The sequence below is a fragment of the Gorilla gorilla genome, chromosome 11 (assembly GCF_029281585.2).
Source record: "Gorilla gorilla gorilla isolate KB3781 chromosome 11, NHGRI_mGorGor1-v2.1_pri, whole genome shotgun sequence".
Taxonomy (NCBI): Eukaryota; Metazoa; Chordata; class Mammalia; order Primates; family Hominidae; genus Gorilla; species Gorilla gorilla.
The window spans coordinates 23,420,344-23,439,316 of NC_073235.2; the positions used below are offsets into that span (position 1 = coordinate 23,420,344).

Sequence of the window (18,973 nt, forward strand, 5' to 3'; positions counted from 1 at the left end):
GCTGGATGTGATCTGGAATGAAGAAGCATCAGACACTGGGGGGCGCTTCTTGAACAGGCACTGGGCTAGACAGCCCAGACCTCGCGGAAACAGAGCGGGAAGGGGCCGCTCCTGGGGAGTTTTTCCCAGCTTCCCTGGGCAGGTGAGGGGTCCTGGCGTCCTGAACTGGAGATGCTCCTTAGAGGGCACTGCTTCAGCCACCCCTGCCTTAGCATACATACGGGTCCCACAGGGGTCCTTCGACACCAGCTCATCGCCTGGGTTCCACCATCCACCCACGCACTCATTTGGCAGCTATCAACGGAGTATTCACAGTACGCTGCTCGCAGTTCTAACCGCGGAGGATAGAGTTGAGACCCACACGACAGCCCCTGCTCTCACAGAACTGATGTCTCTAGAAGAGTCTTCCCTCAGTGAGAACGTTCTGATTTCTAGAACATTCTTTCTTCTGACGAGTGAACAGCCTCACCGGAACTTCCCCATTCTCCTGGCTTGGTTCCTGAAGTGGCCCAAGGCTGCCTTCTCCCTCCCGTGGGTGAACAGGGTCACTGCTTCCTCTCTTGTCCAGGCCCCCTGGCCTGACCCTGAGTCCTGGGCGTAACGGCGTTGTTGAACCACCACAACCCCAGGCAGCGCCTTCCTCTTGGCCCAGGGGCTCTCTTGGGGACAGTGTGCGGTACTCCCCAAGGGGGCTTTGCTGTGCAAAAGCAGCCCCTGCCGATGCTGCGGCTCCCGTGGATGGAGCACTGCCTTGGGAACAGAGTTGGAACTCATCCAAAAGGTATCACTTAGAATTACCTCTGTGAGATGGGAGAAGGTTGAAGGAAGGTGGTGAATGGGGTTAGGAGAAACAGAGAGATGGGAAGGGGGGCAGCTGCTGGTGCCTCCACCCTTCCTTCTGTCCCTTTCAGCCATCTTCCCGGCCAGGTGCACTGAGGCTTTCCACACCCAAGTCCAAAGGGTGTTGCTGCTTTCCCTCAGTGTCTGGGTGCCAGCTGTTATGCCGGGCGCCAGGAACATGCGATGCTGAACACCCTAGCCCCTCCCCTCCTGGAGCCTGACGCGCTGAGGGAGCCAGAGCCGAGCAGATGTCTAGGAATGTGGTGAGGGACCGGGCAGGGTATGCACTCGGCACCAGGAGCACAGGGGAGGGGATAGTTTTTGCGACCTCAGGGTTTGGGGAAGGCTTTCTGGAGGAAGAAATGTGAGAGCATAGAAGCAAAGTAGGCAGTTATCCTTGGTATAGGAGAGCAGGAGGGAAAGTCACTGCTGGTGCGTGGCAGCTGCAAGCAGTTTGCTTTAGTGCTAGGCTGCTGTGCGTAGAAGGGCATGGGGCACGAGGCTTTATTCTGCAGGGGACTTGGGGCTCCTACAGGAATTGGAGGTGCTGAGGAAGGGATGGGCTGGGGAGTAGTCTGCAGGACTTTTAGTCACAACCAGGTTTCTAAGGAATTCTGAGGCTTTGGGCAAAAAAAAAAACACAACCCTTTGAGCCTCAGTTTCTTAATTTCATCCTTTCACCCTGTCTCCTGCCTCCCTCCCACTTGATGCTGGCCCAGTTCTGGGAGCTGGACAAGATGACTGGCTTTCACCTTGAATGTCCAGGGCAGGAAGGAAGACTTGCGTGGTGGAGGTGGATAGTGGGCCCACCCCACTGCTGGTGTGTTCTGCAGCCTGTCACGCGGGTGTGTGGCACCCCACTCATTCCTCGGGTGGCCCAAGGCTGCCAGGGCTCTCTGGAGGGCATGCAGCCGAAGGTCATCCCTGCCTCTAGCTGGTCCCAGGATGGATAAGCACAGTTCTCCAGCTGGAATGCTTCAGCCAGGTTCTTAGAAAAATGGTCAAGTGGGCTCTGGGATCCTCACTTCTCTTTGTGGGACCCAGCAGGATGGTGGAGCTGGGACCATCTTGGAGGAGGCAGAGCCTGGGGCAAATCACCTAAAACGTTAGACACAAGTCACATCAGCTAACCTATGTGATTGCTTTAGATCGATTGCAGTGCTTAGGGGCCAGACTCTGTGGGACTTTGAGCAGGTTGCTTCACCTCTGTTGAGTCTCAGTTTTCTCTTCCAGAAAATGGGGATGTTAACAGGACTCACTGCACAGGATCAAGCTGGTTCATGAGCTAAGCCATGCTGGATGGTTAGCACACGGCTGGTCCGAACAAAGGCAGCATAGACGACCCTGACCTTGAGCAGGAGGGTGTGCCCTCTGCACACCAGCTGGAGACAAACTGCAGAACACTGGGCCTGGGCTTGAGGGCAGCCAGGGCACAGCACACGGCTCAAACCCGAGGGCAGTGAGAGGGAGAAATTAGTCATGCCACTTTGAGTGGAACTGTATTTGACTGCGGTTGGATGCTCTGGGTATGAGTTTGGAGCAGGCCCTGGCCAGCCTCTCTGACCCACCTGAATGTGTAACCTTTGGAGACGATCAAGCTTTTATGGGTGGAGTGCGGATGTAAAGTTCTCCACTGAATGTTCTATAAATGCTTTTTATTAGCCACCACTTTATAACGTGAGAGCCATTGAATTAGGTATCCATTAGCGTCTACTCCCTGGGGAAGCAAGGATGCCTTCCCGAGGCATCCTTGGATGCTCTGGGGCTGGTTCAGCTTGGCAAGGAAAACATCCAAGTGACAGGTGGTTCTGGACTCAGGCAGGCAGTCTGCTCATATTTCTTTGTGTGTGTGTGTGTGTGTGTGTGTGTGTGTGTGGTTGCCTTGTCAATGACTAGAATCAGAGGGAAGGGGACAGGCTTCTGGGTGACTTTAGCAGTAGGCAGAAGGCTGGGCAGGGCTTCTGTGTACAGTTGTGCAGGCTGTGCACTGCCCAAGGATACATTTAAGAGAGCATTGTTTATATCATAGAAACCATAGATTGTATAGGTCTAGTATGACAATTCTGGGAAGTAGAAGTGAAGTGTCTCATTTTAATAAAAATCAGAAAATGGTGAGAATTTAAAAATGAATAGAAATGAAGTGTCTGTGAAGGGGAACCTTTTGATTTTGTGCAGAGGTATCATATAGACTCCTAGCATCCCTGAGGCAGGGCATATGGGCTGGGTCAGTCCATGGTAGACAGGGGAAGGAGGGGGACCTGGGGTCAACAGGGGCATGCTGGGCTCCTCCCTGGTATACCCTGGTATACCCAGCCGCACAAGGTACGATGCTACCGTTGGACGATGCTGCCACAGTTTTCACCAGGTCATGGGTGCCTCCCTTACGGGGACCTGCAGGTGGCTGGGGCAAGGCAAGAGGGGAGAGTGGTGGCATTAATACCATGTCACAGGTTGTGAAAATTGTTTTGGTGAGAGGTTGGCAGAGGGGCAGCAGGTTTGGGGGATGAGGTGGGCTTTTTGTTGAGTGAATCCAGGGCTTGAGGCAAGAGACGAGATGGTGCAGACGGCAGTGCATTCTCCAGCTGGAATGCTTCAGCCAGGTTCTTAGAAAAATGGTCAAGTGGGCTCTGGGATCTTCACTTCTCTTTGCGGGACCCAGCAGGATGGTGGAGCTGGGACCATCTTGGAGGAGGCAGAGCCTGGGGCAAATCACCTAAAACAGACACGAGTCACACCAGCTAACCTATGTGATTGCCTGAACAAAGATGGGAATGTGGGAAGACCGGGGACTCCTCCGAGGCTGGAGCCTGGCCGCATGACTCTTAGTTGAATCCAACAGGTTTTTAAAGCTGGGACTGGTGAGAGAATGCCGTCATGATCATGTCGAAGGGTGCTGTGATTTCCAAATGGTTTTTGGTGGAATATCAATCCTGAGATACATTTGGCAGAGAAATCAAACCAAACCAACCTTCAAAATATGCTCGGGTTGAGCGAGGTGGAAACACCGCACATGGCATGCTGTGCTCAGGCCCAGAATAGGTTGGTGCTGAGAAGTTCTGTCTAGTGAGACCAGGCTTGCATCACTGCAGCCAGGATTTCCTAAATATGGCCGTAACATTTAAAAAGAATGAATACCTTTTAATTTCCCCAGGAGCTGGTATTCCTGTGTCATCTGAATACAGAATGGGGCCTGCCCAGGGGTCTCTCCCTGTGCCCAGAAGCCCTGCCGAGCTGCGTGGAGCAGATTGTAGCTGCACCCGTGCCACCCCCCCCACCCCCCTGCTTCCCCACTCCCCGCCCCACTCTGCCGCTGCCTTCCAACATCCCGAGGCTCGGAGGAGCTGGCAGCTGCTTGCCTCCAAGGCTTTCCAGAACCCTCTTCAGACAGCTCTCCCTCCAGCCAGTCTCCACTGAATGGTATTCTGTTGTATATATGTACCACATTCTTCCATAGATGGGCACTTAAGTTGCTTCTAAATCTTGGCTACTGTGAATAGTGCTACAGTAAACATGGGAGTGCCCATGTCTCTGACTATCATATGGTGGTTCTATTTTCAATTTTTTTTTTTTTTTTTTTTTTTGGAGACGAAGTCACTCTTGTCGTCCAGGCTGGAGTGCAATGGTGTGACCTCAGCTTACCGCAGCCTCCGCCTCCCAGGTTTAAGTGATTCTCATGCGTCAGCCTCATGAGTAGCTGGGATTACAGGCGCCTGCCACCATGCCTGGCTAATTTTTGTATATTTAGTAGAGACGGGGTTTTGCCATGTTGGTTGGGCTGATCTCAAACTCCTGACCTCAAGTGATCTTCCTGCCTCGGCCTCGCAAAGTGCTGGGATTACAGGCATGAGCCATCGCACCTGGCAGTGCACATTTTTTGTTTTTGTTATTCTTGGAACACACGAGGAAATGTTGCCATGCTTTGCAATTTCAAAGCACCTTTACCTGCATTGTCTGATTTCATCCTCACAGTAACTCTATGGGAGGTCTTCAGGGAGCAGTATTCCCAAAGTTAGAAACCTAGATTCCGAAGGATTAAGTGTCTTTTCCTAGGTCTCAGCCAGTGGCGTGGCTCAGTCTTAAACCCAGGTCTCCCGGTCTTTTCACGTATGTATGGGGGTCTGAGAGATGCCCAGGAGGCAGCTGGATGTGTGAATTTGGCTCACAAGGCAGAGGCCTAGGCTGCAGAGAGAGAGAGATAAGTCTCACCAGCAAATGTACCTTTTGCTTTTCTGATAAAAGGAGACATATGCAGCTGCAGCTGGCTTTGCCCATCTCCCCTCTCCTACCTTGAAGGCAGGTGTGATGTCTGGGGCTGTGGCAGCCATCTTGTCACCAAGAACTGGCAAGTGATGCCAGAGGCCCATTCACCAAAGATTGTGGTGTGGAGGCACAGGAGGCGCCAGTGCTGCTGAGTAGTTGAAATCCCATGGGCATCTGCTTACCTCTGGACTTCCTGTGATGAGGAAAACAAGCCCTGCTTTTCTAAGTCCCTATAGTCAGGTTTTCTTTGCTTGATGTTTCCCCGGGAGATATGACACCTAGAGGGGTAGCATGAAGGAGAAAGAGCAAGTACACTAAAGAATGCAGACAGTGCTGCAAGAGTAGGGAGGCTGGATCTTCAGTGACCCGGGATCAACCTTGCACCCGCTACCACCAGGCTGTGTGAGGTAAACGGGAGCTGTCCTGGTGTGCTAAGCCACAGCTGGTCAGGTTTCTGTTACGGGTAGACAAAATTATTCCTAATTGTTACACCTGTCTTCCTTGGGTAAGATGCTAAATTGATTTATGAAATAAATTATATAAATGGACACACACACACACACCCCCCCATACACAGAGGCAGTGTTGAAACAGAGAGAGGCAGAGGTGAGGGTGGGGTGGAGGAGTAAAGGGCAGTCTGACTGGGACCAGCCTTCCTGGGCAGGCATGAGGAAGGCACAGCCTTGGGTCTCGAGGGAGCAGCTCCATCCTGGGAGCTCTGCCAGGTGCTGTAGGCACCACGTCTTTCTGCCCCACGGCTCCCTGCTGTGTGCTGAATGCCATTGTGCCTGTTGCTGCTGTCTGGGCCTTGCTGTCACCCCACGCTGTCCTGTGTCATGTTTCCGTCGTGGCTGACTTGCCTCTGCATGCTGAGCTGTGTGGCAATTTGTAACAAAGCAGGAAAGCCCTCTCTCCCCTTTCTGGGACGCCCTGTAATGGAGACCTGAGCTGAGTGGCTTGTGCACCAGTGAGGTGTCTCCTTTTGGTTTCTCTCGGAGCTGTCTCTCTGTCCTGAGCCAGATGCAGGTGCAGGAGGCTGGGCTGTGGGAGGACCAGAGAAGCAGCTGCAGTGCTGGGCTCAGGATTCCTTTTTCCAACCAAAGACTGGGGCTTAGTGCCTTCTTCTCAGGGTGAGCTGTTTTCAGGGAGGCTCCTCTGTTCCTTGGCAACAGGCATTGTCCTTTGGGCACCCCACTGATTTGTCAGGTTCGCTGGTTCACGTCCGGCTGGGTCTTTCTCAGGAACCTCCTTAGCCTCCTAGGGAAACAGACTCCATTCAGCACCTCCTTGTCCACTAGACACACATTCCTGGGCCATCAGAAACCTTTTTGGCCACAGCCCGTGCCCAAGATGCACTCCCGCTTCCAAGATGGAGAGAAGGAACACCTAACACTGTCATTTTTTTCAAAGTTTGGGCCCCAGGCCTGCAGCTCTCTTCCCTCCTCCCGGATGCAGATTCCAGATCCTGCGCACACTCCTCCTAGAACGCGTCAAGTGGCTACCTGTGCAGAAGCTTCTTAGGGGCTTACTTGTAGAGTGTGAATCCCAGAATAGACACTTCCCTATGAAGGAACACAGATAATGGGAGAAGAAAAAAGATACCTCCTTACTGGGGCAGGTTTGCTTCACCCAAAATAGCCCTGTAACCAACGTGCTTCTGAAGTGCCTTTTGAAATCTAGGAACATTTGTAGTATTTTACATTCAGCTTAATAATTTATTGATGTTTAATATTTCACAAGAATAAGGCAGAAAACCTGATAAAATTTTCATATCTGCTATTATAAGCTAAATGGAACGTGAGGCGCTTCCGGATGGTGCTGAGTGGCTCAGGCTCGGGGTACGCCCCACACCCCCTCCCATCACAGCAGGTCCAGGCAGCTAAGTCAAACTCCTCCATCCATTAATTTTCCCAAATGTCCTGTGCACTTGGGAGAGCCGGAGGCCTGGGGATGTCGTGAAGTTTAGTTGAGCAGCAAGACCTGCTTATGGTGTGATTTGATGAGGGCCAAGCATCTCCCCTTTCCCCCCAATTTTTCCTGCTGACCTGTTGATTCCTGAAATGTCCATCATTAGAACAGATTGCACTCCTTGCAGGAGCATCAATACCTGTGAGAAGCGTAGCTTATAAATAATAATATAGTAAATCTGTGTCACTGTTCTCATATATAATTCATTAACTTCTCACAAGAATCCTATGAGGTAGGAGCTCTTGTTATCCCCATTTTACAGATGAGAAAACTGAGACAGAGAGGAAAAGCTGATTTGCTCAGGATCATGCAGTAGCAATGAGCTGGAATTTGAATCCAGGCAGTCTCACTCCAGAGTCTGTGCTCTTAATCATTACACTGTTTTTCTTCTCTAAGTACAAATCAAAATCAACAGTTGATGGTATCTTCTCCAGGCACAGAGCTCTGGGCCACACACTCTGGAGGAGATAAAAGTGGAGGCTTCTCATCTGAGTGATGAGCAGAGTAGCGCAGATGTGCTCAGAAGGCACTCTTGCCCTCCCCTTGCTAGCTGAGTGACCCGGGCAAATTACCTCATCATTCAGAGCCAAAATAATATCTGCCTCACAGGTTTACCTGGAAGATGAAAGAAAATACATTAAAAAAATTACACTGGAGCCGGGTCAGCAAACTCTGGAGAATGGGCCAAATCTGGCCTGTGGACTACTTGTTTTCTTTTTTCCCTAAACAGTTTATTGATACGCAAATCACACACCGTGACATTTACCCATTATAGGTGAACAATTCAGTCATTTTTAGTGTATTCACAGAGATGTACAACCATTGCCACAGTCAATTTTAGAACATTTTCATCACGTCAAAAAGAAGTCCTTTAGCTACCATCCCTACGCCTTAATGTCTCCTCATTCTGCCCCTCCTCACCAAGTAACTACAGATGTACTGTCTGTCTTTATAGACTTCCCTCTTCTGGGCATACTGTTTGAATGAGTGGAATCACATAATACCGGGTTTTTTTGTAACTGACTTCTTGTTTTTAGCATACCACTTTCTAGTTTTTTTCCATGCTATAGCATGTGTCAGTATCTCATTCCTTCTTATGACCAAATAATATTCCATTGTATGGATAGATCACATTCTGTTCATCCATTCCTCAGTTGATAGACACTTGGATTGCTTCTGCTTTTTGGCTGTTAGGATGCCTACTGCTTTTGTAAACAAGATTTTATTATGATACAGTCCTGCTCAGGCCTGGGATTAAGGTGAGACAAGCAAGGTGTCCAGGGTTTAACAAATTAAGGAGGCACTCAACTCTCGGGGTCCTGCAAGTTCACAGCCAGCCCTGGCCACACCTGTTTGTTTACCTATGGCCCGTCACTGCTTTAGCCCTAGAGTGGCAGAGCTGGATACTTGTGACGGAGATGTCTGGCCCACAAAGTCTAAAATATTTGCTAACTAGCCCTTCACAGAAAACATTTGTTCACCCTGGTTTTTAGGTCCCTTACTCTCAAGTTTGAGATAGAAGACAAAAACGAGGACTTAAAGGGCCATCCAACACTTAGCATAATATCAGCCTGGGTATCAGCCTTGTCTTTGGCTGTGTCTGGATGGGCCATTGAAAATGATGAAGTGGTTTTAGATTTGAAAATACCACTGCCAGGATGAAAGTGTTTCTTTCAGAGCCATAATATTCTAAAGCTCCCTCCCAGAGTGTGCATACTTTAAGCACAGAACAATACGGCTTCCCACTCAACATAAACTACCCTTTCCCCAAATGTCCTATCTAATAAAAATCTGAGTGCTGAAGATTGGATTAAAAACCCCTAATGCCTGCAAAACTGTTTGCCATCCATTCAAGTAGGGGTGTTTTATTTGTGTTGTCAGAGTCACAAGGAGTGACAGCTCTCCTTGTGAAGAGTGCATTTTTCTAAAGATCACTCTGAAAACCCGCCCTCACTCCCCTGCCCCCCACCTTGCCATTATCCTGCTTCCTTGGGCTGGAAGATGTAGTAGAAAGAACACTGATGTTGGAATCCACTTCCTTTGATAGTAATTCTGACTCTGCTGCAAAATAGCAAAGTAGCTGTGACATTGGGCAAGTCACTTAACCTCCTCTATTAAATAGCGGACACAATGCTTCCCTCACTCGGGTGTCATAGAATGAAGTGCCAGATAAAACAAGGACTGTGCATCAGAACAATGTCATTGTTTGTTGCTGACTGAAAATTGTGGGCTAAATGATGAAGAAAATGAAGGATGGCTTTATACCCGTCTCCGCTCAATGCACCTTCTCTTCTCTCGGACAGAATCACCACCTTATGATAATCTCTAGGGATCCTCCTGGTATTTCTTTTTTCCTATACTCTCCTTTTGCAATCAAAGAAAGAATGTTCTAGAAAAGACCTGAGCCACCAAATTCGTACCAAGGTACTAATGACTGATAAAACTTTCCCATATTAAAAGCCTCAGAGACGTTTGCCTTACATCAAGAAGCTTTATGCTAAAAAAAAAAAAAAGAAAAAATCTCATTTTGCAATGTACAAAATGTAAGAAAAAGAGAGTGACAGCATGGGATTTGGGGATGAGGCTTTCCTGGGTCCCAGGAGACAGACTTTCTTTGTGTCTGTTGAATCACACCATGTGGACATTGTCTATTCTGCACACACAAATGGCCGGGCTTGCACATATGCCTTAGGAGCTAGGCAAAAATGAACCGAAAATGGGAGAAGAACTTCTAAAATTGCCCTGTGACCCATTACCTTATTTTTTTTTCAGAGTCTATCCTGGTTCCTTTAATCTTTGGGTACTTAATTTACCTAAGTACTTGTAGTGGACATTTGTTGTTTTGTTGCCTACACAAGGCCCTTCCTACTTGGGAGTATTTCTGAGCCCTACTAAGGAAGCTGTGTTAAGTAGCCTTTAAGGTTGCACCAATACCAGCCTTCTGATATTCACATTCTTGTGTAATCCCTTCTCCTTGGGTGTGGGCTAGATTTAGTGAAGTCCTTTTAATGAATAGAGTACAGCAGACATAATGTTGCCTCTGAGATTAGGCTATAAAAACACGGTGACTTCTCTCTTGGGGGCTCTCTCTCCCTCTCTGAGATCCCTTGGTTGAGAGACTCAAGCTGGCATGTTGTGAGCCACTCTGTGTCTATGTAGTGAGGGATCAAGACCTGCCAACAACCATGTGTGTGAGCTTGGGAGCAGATCCACCCCATCCATCACTCCAGTTGACTTTTCAGTTGAAATGGCAGCCATGACTGACAGTTGACTATTGTAACCTTGTCAGAGACTTCACCCTGTGGAAAGGGGCACAGTAAGAGGAGGATCACAGCAGGCCCCCCTATGGTATACAGCCTAGCACAGTAAACCTGGTTGCCTAGGTCTAAGAGTGGTTCCGAATGTGCCCCTCAAGAGGGTCTAGACATTGCTTTTCTTTTTTTTTTTTTTGGAGATACAGTCTTGCTCTGTCACCCAGGCTGGAGTGCAGTGGCATGATCTTGGCTCACTGCAACCTCCACCTCCCGGGTTCAAGTGATTCTCCTGCCTCAGCCTCCCGAGTAGCTGGGATTATGGGCACGTGCCTCCATGCCCAGCTAATTTTTGTATTTTTAGTAGAGGCAGGGTTTCACTATGTTGGCCAGGCTGGTCTTGAACTCCTGACCTCAAGTGATCTGCCCGCCTCACTCTTCTTTAAGGCATTAAGAGAGACATCTGTGCCGAGAGGAAGGATCAGCATCTTTGAGAAGTATGGTACTGGGATTGCTCTGTATGCTGGTAGGAGACACTGTAGTTGGAAGGGGCTCCCTGGTTTCAATCTGGGTGAGACAATTCTGGAACAATAGAGGCTGAAGATCCACACTAAAGAGAATCAAGATGGTTACCAAATTATGGCTAGCGTGTAGTTAGAGCAGTAATCAGAATGTTCTGACCTACATGGATCTTTGGGGGCTGGTTAATTTTAGAGACTCTAGAATTGAAATAGGTAGGCAACCCATTAATATTCTACTTGATCTAAAAAATAAACAAAACAAATATCCCCTATAGATCTAGTGATCAAATCATGGTCCTTCCCTAATACCTAAACCTAAGTCAGCTGCCAGACCCAGAGCTCTTTGGATTGAAGGAAAGACAGGTTCCCTTGAGGAAGGAGCCTGCAATGTCATCACAAATATATACTGTGAGTCTTTCTCAAATCTTTTGCAAAAGGACTGTGTCTATTTACTAAAGTAACCAGGTACTGGGGGCAGGGAAAAAGCAAGTTCTTTTGGGGATTACTGAACACTAGTTCTGAAATAAGTCTAATTTCTCTAGGGACAGAATGTCATGCTAGTCTAGTGGTTTTACTGAGAGCTTACAGGAGTCAGGTTGTGGATTTCAGCCTGAGTCTTCTTTATAATAAACTACATCCTGAGATTATTTCTTCATATTGTGAGTTTAAAGTTAAAACACACACACACACACACACACACACACACACATATATATATATACTCAGCAGTTGCTAGAATCCCCATCTTGTCTTTCTGATCCATGAAGTCAAGGATATTATGGGAGAAAGGGTAAAATAAAGTCCTTTTTTAAGGAGTTACATGTCCACGTGTGCAGGGAAGCTTAGGGATAAGCAATACCTTATTTGGAATGGCTTTTCCCTGCTCTGACTGCTGTAACAGAAGGACCATGACTTGATCACTAGATCTGTAGGGGATATTTGTTTTGTTTATTTTATAGATCAAGTAGAATATTAGTGAGCTGCCTACCTGTTTCAATTCTAGAGTCTCTAAAATTAACCAGCCCCCAAAGATCCATGTGGGTCAGAACATTCTGAATACTGCTCTAACTACACGCTAGCCATAATTTGGTAACTATCTTGATTCTCTTTAGTGTGTGGCTCTTCACTACTAAATGGTAATCCAAAGTAATACTACATTCCAGGGGAATTTCAAAGATTAGCGCCACCACAAAAATCATGATTTCTATCAAGTTTGAGTGGTGTGGAATGTAAATATGGCTTAAAACAAAGACCGAATTATTTTAAACTTAATGGTGTAACTATAATTGGGTGTCACAGGATAATCTAGCATTATTTCCCTATTTTAAGGTAATCTAATTAGCAACCTTAATTCTCCTTTGCCATGTAACCTAACATATTTATGGGTTCTGGGAATTAGGACACATGGGTCTATTACAGTACCTCACACACATGGAAATACCAGGAAGCCCTCTAATGGCCACTGTAGTTTATCCCATACACCTTCTTGCCCTCATTGGGTAGAGCAGCATTAATTCCCCTTAAGAGTATCAATCATACCAGCTAACATTCTAGCTTCCAATTTTGCCTGTTTCAGGCATGTGAAACAAGAAAGGTTCAGGTAGCAGCCTGTGCTACAATTCAGTGGAACAGTTGTTGTGTCTTCTGGTAAATCATCCCTCCCTTCAATACGAAAACTTCAAAACTGGCATGTTCCAGACTCATGGGGATGGAAATCGGTATTCTAGACCACTGGACCCTGGAAACTGTATTGAGATGACACACCTAAATATTTTCATGGTGTTTATCTCTGACCCTTTGTTTGTTACATAATCATCCATTATGGCTGCAGCCTTCTGATTTCCATATTCCATAAGCCTGGCGTCATTAGTATTGTGGGTGAGTATAACATCCTGTAGGATGATGGTGATATAGGAAATACTCCTATGGAGTAAGTATGGCACAGAGCTGACGCTATAAAATAGTCCCAAAGAAAGACAGTAAAAGTGTGTTGTTGTCTTTATCAGATGAAGCAAACTGCTTTGGGTTTGAAAATTTTGTTTTGATTTTCTGCTTATCGAAATAGAGGAAAAGGCATTCTTCAGGTCAATAGCTGCATAGTAGGTGCGAGGGACTATGCGAGAGAACATGTATTGAGCGATGCAGATTGGGAGACATAACCGCCATGTTTTCAGAAGCATGGATGGCTACTGTATTCTTTTATGTCTTTTAATGTATACATTAATATATTTTAATGAATTTCCTTTCATTGTTGTCTCTAGTGTTGATGGCGGTTGTTTTATAATTTGTTACCTAGGATATAGAATATCAAGATAGAGTGGCAACAATGAAAAGAAATTCATTAAAATATATTAAGTGGAATGGACATGGTCTAGAAATCTGGGCTAGCTGATGTAATATGGGTGCCTCACCTTGAGGAGAGTTGAGAGCACTTTCAGCATATTAAAGGATAGTTGTGCTATGCTAGGAACACTTTTAGAAAGTTCCCATTATGGGAAGACTAGTGTGAGAAAATGTTGGGGAGCTGAAGAGATTGACTGCAACAGGCTCTCCATTACTTTTGGCTGACTAGTTTCCAAATAACTCACTTCAGAAAATGAGGGGGGATGGTTATCACCTACCCTGGCTTCTTGGAAGCTGGGGTGCAGGCTTGTGACCTAGCCTACGTCAATTGGATGTTTCTGCCTAGGACTTTGAAACGTGAGTGACAGAGCTGCACAGGCTGAGATAGAGACTGCAGTCCAGTGACAATGGTGTCAGTGATGGTATGTGTTTTAGTCTGCTTTGACTGCTGTAACAAAATCCCAGAGGCCGGGTAGCTTATAAACAACAGAAATTTATTTCTCACAGTTCTGGAGGCTGGGAAGTCCAAGATCAAGGTACCACCAGATTTGGTGTCTGGTGGGGGCTCTTTTCCTCATTCATAGATGGTGCTTTCTAACCATGTTCTCATGTGGTGGAAGACACAAGGCAGCTCTCCAAGCTCTTTAATAAGGGCATTAATCCCATTCACGAGGGCCTGTAATTACCCTGCAAAGGTCCCATCTCCTCATATCATCACATTGGGGATTAGGTTTCAGCATATGAATTTTAGGGGGACACAAACATTCAGACTATGGCTGTGGTGCTAAGAAGGCTGTTCTCACAGTGTGATCTTCTCAACACCTTATTTTCCTTAGCTTTTTTCTCTTTTCTGAACCTGATTCCCAGGTAATTTCAATTGAATCTGTGAGCCAGCCAATGCACTACAAACGAATTTCTTTTCTGCTTAAGTTAGCTGGAGTTGTTTGCCTCCCAGAACACTGATTGTTAGAGTATTCAATATTGTTCAACCCAAGTGTGTGTGTGTGTGTGTGTGTGTGTCTGTGTAAATTTCACTCAGAGTATTGGAGAATTAGTAATGGGGACTTTCTTAAATGGAGAAAGAAACAAGTTCATTCACCTGTAGATATTATCCTGAGATAGCTTGTGGCAGAAATTTTTGGTGGAATGCATGAGCTGGCTCAGACCTGGGCTAACCCTTAACCCAAACTATGATGTGGGAGACTTTTGTTTGAAATGGTTTCTATTTTTATGCCCTGTCCCCCAGCCCCTCACCAAGCATTTATAGAGAATGGGGGCTGGGGAATTGTACTGGCATAGAAGCTACTTGGAAAATAGATTGACTGATTAACTAAGAAGTGGAAAGATATTGAATAGTATTTCATTTATGTATTCAGCAGACACTTACTGACTTAGTTCCTAGACCCCAGCCTGGCAGCCAGTGACTGTCCCATAGCATGATCTAGGGGCAGGGCACTCAAGGTATGATACTTATCATCAATGACCTCACTTTGCCGCCTGATTCAAATCTAAGTGTGGAGGTTCAAAAAACCATGGAAATGAGTGCATTAGTATGCACGTGGATTTAGGGTAGCTTTTTTAAGGAGTTACATGTCCATGTGTGCCGGGAAGCTTAGGGAAAAGCAATATCTTATTTGGAATGGTTTTTCAGTCCTAGTGAAAGCCAAATCAAAACCAAAGTAAAAATTTAAAACACCTCGTTACTCCCAACCAAATACAGAAAAAAGTTTTTTCTGACAAAACAACTTGTATTTAGAGTAATGGATTCTTTTTTCTTGTGCTTGTCAAATGACCTCACGTGACTTAATCAGGGTGGCTGCAGTCTGGGAACGCTTGGCTGTAGCGGGAGTAGCCTGCGTGCATTTCTGCCCTCCCTCCTTCCCCATAAGGTGCCCATCATTCTCATTCATGTCTCTACTCCCCACAGCCATGTCTGTGACAGCACCACCACAGGCCTGAGCTCTGCCCGCGCCTCTCCTCTTAGCCGAGTGGTGCTAACTGCTGTACAAACCACCCCAAATCTCATTGGCACAGTCCATCCCATGCAGGCAATTATCTTCCAAGGGGTGACTCAGGGACCCAAGCTGCTCCATGTCATGGCGTTGCCATCTTGTGCTGCACAAGGTCAACCTGGAGTCACCCAGGGAAGGGGCATGGAGAATCCTGCACCTAATGCTTTACCAGGTCAGCCTGGAACACCTATCACTGTCACCCACATTCCACTGCAAGATGTTTAATTCCAAATGCAGGGGAAGCTGGGAAGTGCAGTCCCTGGTGGGCTCCCCAGCAGCAGCCTGACTGTGGAGTGGGAGCATGGTCTTTTCTGGGCTGTGATCACCTCTACCACACCAAGTAATACCAAACTTCTTCCCCAACAACAAGCTTTTGACTCATCCCCATGGAGTAAGAAACTGGAGAAACCAATTCACCCTCTGCCACTAATATTTGATGACATTTTATTTCATGACCAATTCCAGAATATTTATATCTTTAAAAAGAGGAAAAAGAAGGCAGTCTGCCTGAAGATAACTTAAGGCCATGGCTTTCCAATGGTGGGGGGAGTAGTTTGGTGGGGGAGGGGAATTCCTGTTATCTTCAGATAATTTGCAGAGGACACACCCGTTCACCTATGTGTTAGGGAGATTCAACTTTGAGTCTCAAAGGCTGATCGTTTCAGAGAGGGGACAGAATAGATGCCTTTTGGAGATTTCCGACCAAATTCCAGCCCTGCTGTGCCCTTATTGGCTCCATAAGTCTAGGAGCAGAGCAGTGGCTCTTGGCTGGCAAACAGCTTGAGAAGTGGTGTGGCCCAGCTCTGTTTTAGTTGGGAGTGAGATTGGGGTGAGATTGATGGGCGCCTCATTCATTTTCTAATGCTGATGGATTCCCTGACTCACTCACTGGGGCCAGACATGCATCTCCTGCTCGGCAGTGAAAATGTCAATAACCACTCTCTTTTTACTCTGCTTCTTTCCAAGCTGGGGATGAGCTTTCATTAAATCCTCAGCCCATGCTTTTTTGGTTAAATCAAATTTACAGCCACTGGAGGGATAGGATTTCAGCTATATTTACCTTGCCCTCAGCCAAGTATCCTGGACTAGTTTTTTCAACAACTTACGTATCAGTTTCCAGTTAAAGCCAAGGGCAGGCCCTAAGCTTGAGACCAGGAGAAGCTGCTTCACCTTCTGTATGGGACTCAGGCACCCTAAGAACTGGAGGGGAATGGGGACATTGTGGTGAGGTGGCTGACCTTGGGGTGAGGGAGGGTGACATCAGCAGGAGAGTAGGTGACATTAGTGAAAAGACGGGTGACAACTGGGAGAGGCTGGAATTGCTGACTCTTTGGTCAGTTAATTTAAAGCCAACCATATCGAAATGTCTATCACCCTCTAAGAACACAGCTGATAGACTAATTAACATTCAAGCATCCAAGATTAATGATAGCAAACATTCACTGATTGCTTACTACATATTGGTCACTGTGCTAACCAACTTCCACATCACCTCATCTAACACTTCCATCAAGCCAGGGAGGAAAGAGGATGATGATTGTCCTCATTTCTCAGCTGAGGTATTGGACTCAAGAAGAAGATAAATGACCTTCCCAAGGTCACAGAACCAGTTACATGGCAGAGCCAGGATTTGAATCTCCAAACCTGGCTTAAGAGCCTGGCCTCATAACTGCTGCCCTACACTTGGTGGTAGCAAGAGCTCCTAATGTCATTGCTCCTGAAATGGTGACATTCTAAAAGAGCCCAGAATTGGGCCAAAGAAATAAAGCCATAATGGTAGCCCTGTGGTGGGGACATGAGGGAGGAGTTCTTAGCCAGGAGGTTTTTATAAAGTCATCTTTCCAATCATACCATGCTTTCGTTAGAACATGCTGCCATGGAGAAGCCCAGCCCAGGGCCATATCTAAGGGGAAGATGCCATCCTCAGGTGTTATCTTCAGGTGTGGTGTTGGAGAAGAGATCAGCTACGAGCTGCTCATGGGCAGAATTAGAAGAAACTAAGAGGAACCCAATCATTACTCTTTATTCTCTGAACTCACATTTGCTCCATGACAGAGTTGGTGCACTTTCATTCTTTTAAAAATTTAGTATTGGGTTAAATTCTTCAATTTGGGCTTACATGGGACATCCTTTCAAATGGAAGTTGCCACCAGGTGGCCCTTCCTGGAAGAGCTTTCATAGCTCTGCAGGGGCAGAGAGGCCTTGGGGTGAAGTCCCCCTGGGGAGCCTTGAGCTGTGGGCCCACTCCTCCTCCCAACCACCCCAACAGCCTCCTGGGGGATTCCTTTCAGTCTGGTGTGGAATGACAAAGGCAGGGAAGAAGGGCACCAACTGTGGGTCAGAGGAGTCCCCAGGCGTAGGCCAGGCTGAGGTTCTGGAGTGGGCGGTATGGAACATGGCTCGTACCTGCTGGTGGGACCAGCGTTGGAGCTGGTGTTGGGGGAATGAGAAGGAAGTTCAGGGAACACAGGAGCTGTCCTTGTCTCTACCGCTTCTGCGATTCTCTGCCATCTGTGCAGCCCTGGACTGAGATGAGAAGCCAGCCTTGGGACAGGTGGTCAGGGGCTTGTTCAGAGCTCTGCCTGTGGTTGGGCACAAGGACATGCATCCCCAGTCCCCGGGCCATGGACCAGTACCGGTCTGTGTCCTGTTAGGACCCGGGCCACATAGCAGGAGGTGAGTGGTGGGCAAGCGAGCATTGCCACCTGAGCTCTGCCTCCTGTCAAATCAGTGGTGACATTAGATTCTCATAGGAGCACAAACCCTATTGTGAACTGTGCATGTGGGGAGTCTAGGTTGCTTGCTCCTTTTGAGAGTCTAATGATAAATGTAATGCTGTAATGTATTTAAATCACCCCCAAACCATCCCCCACCACCCCCTAGTCCATGGAAAAATTATCTTTCGTGGATCCAGTCCCTTGTGCCAAAAAGTTTAGGGACTTGCTGTGCAAGGACATCAGGCCAAGTGGCATGGTGGGACTGTGCTTGCCCACCTGTGCACCCTGGCATTGGGCTGAGTCTGTGTGGAGGAAGGAGTGCCATCTTCTGATGACCATAAAGACACTGTCTGCTCACTCTGCTGTGTGTCCCCAGGGCCATATTGACCAGAGAAGGGCCTTTTTTCTAATTCACACAAAGGCTCTACATGGGCTAGCTGTGTTCCTGGTTTGGGCATTCCCTACTGCAGCATATTTGAAAAGGGATCCCAAGAAGTGATTGAAGATAAGCAAAGAGAGTTTCCATGGTTTCTGTTGGCCCCTAGATGGAGTGGCCATTCTTGAAGAGTGAAGAAGCTGTGTGTGGCAGTGAAGAATGGGAAGAAGTACTTGTGACGTGGAGAAGTGTGAGCTGCAGGTGTATCAGCCTGCTCAGGCTGCACGACAGAATACAGCAGACTCAGGGGCTTAAACAACAGACACTTATTCTGTCATGGTTCTGGAGGCTGGAAGTCCAAGATCGAGGTGCCTGCAGGGTTGGTTCCTGGTGAGGCCTCCCATCCTGCCTTGCAGAAGGCTGCTTTCTCACAAGGCCTTTCCTCTGTGCACATGCACTCCTAGTAGCTCTTCCTTTTCTTATGAAGACACACATTCTATTGGATCAGTGCCTCATCCTAACAAACTCATTTAACCTTAATTACCTTCTTGAAGACCCTATCTTCAAATATAATCACATTTGGGGGTGGGGTGGGGATATAATTTAGTCCATAAGAGCAGGAAATGCCTACAATTCTGCAATTCGTGTTTTAGTATCAATTTGTGTGTGTGTGTGTGTGTGTGTG

General features: G+C 47.2%; 1 long non-coding RNA gene across 1 annotated transcript in view; it reads left to right on the top strand.

Moving 5' to 3' along the window:
- The first annotated feature begins 215 nt into the window (after nt 1-215).
- LOC134756633 (uncharacterized) overlaps nt 216-18,973 on the top strand; it is a 467,322-nt gene continuing 448,564 nt past the window's right edge. The window contains exon 1 of the long non-coding RNA XR_010129532.1: nt 216-781. This is a non-coding gene — a long non-coding RNA (uncharacterized lncRNA). The remainder of the gene's footprint in view (nt 782-18,973) is intronic.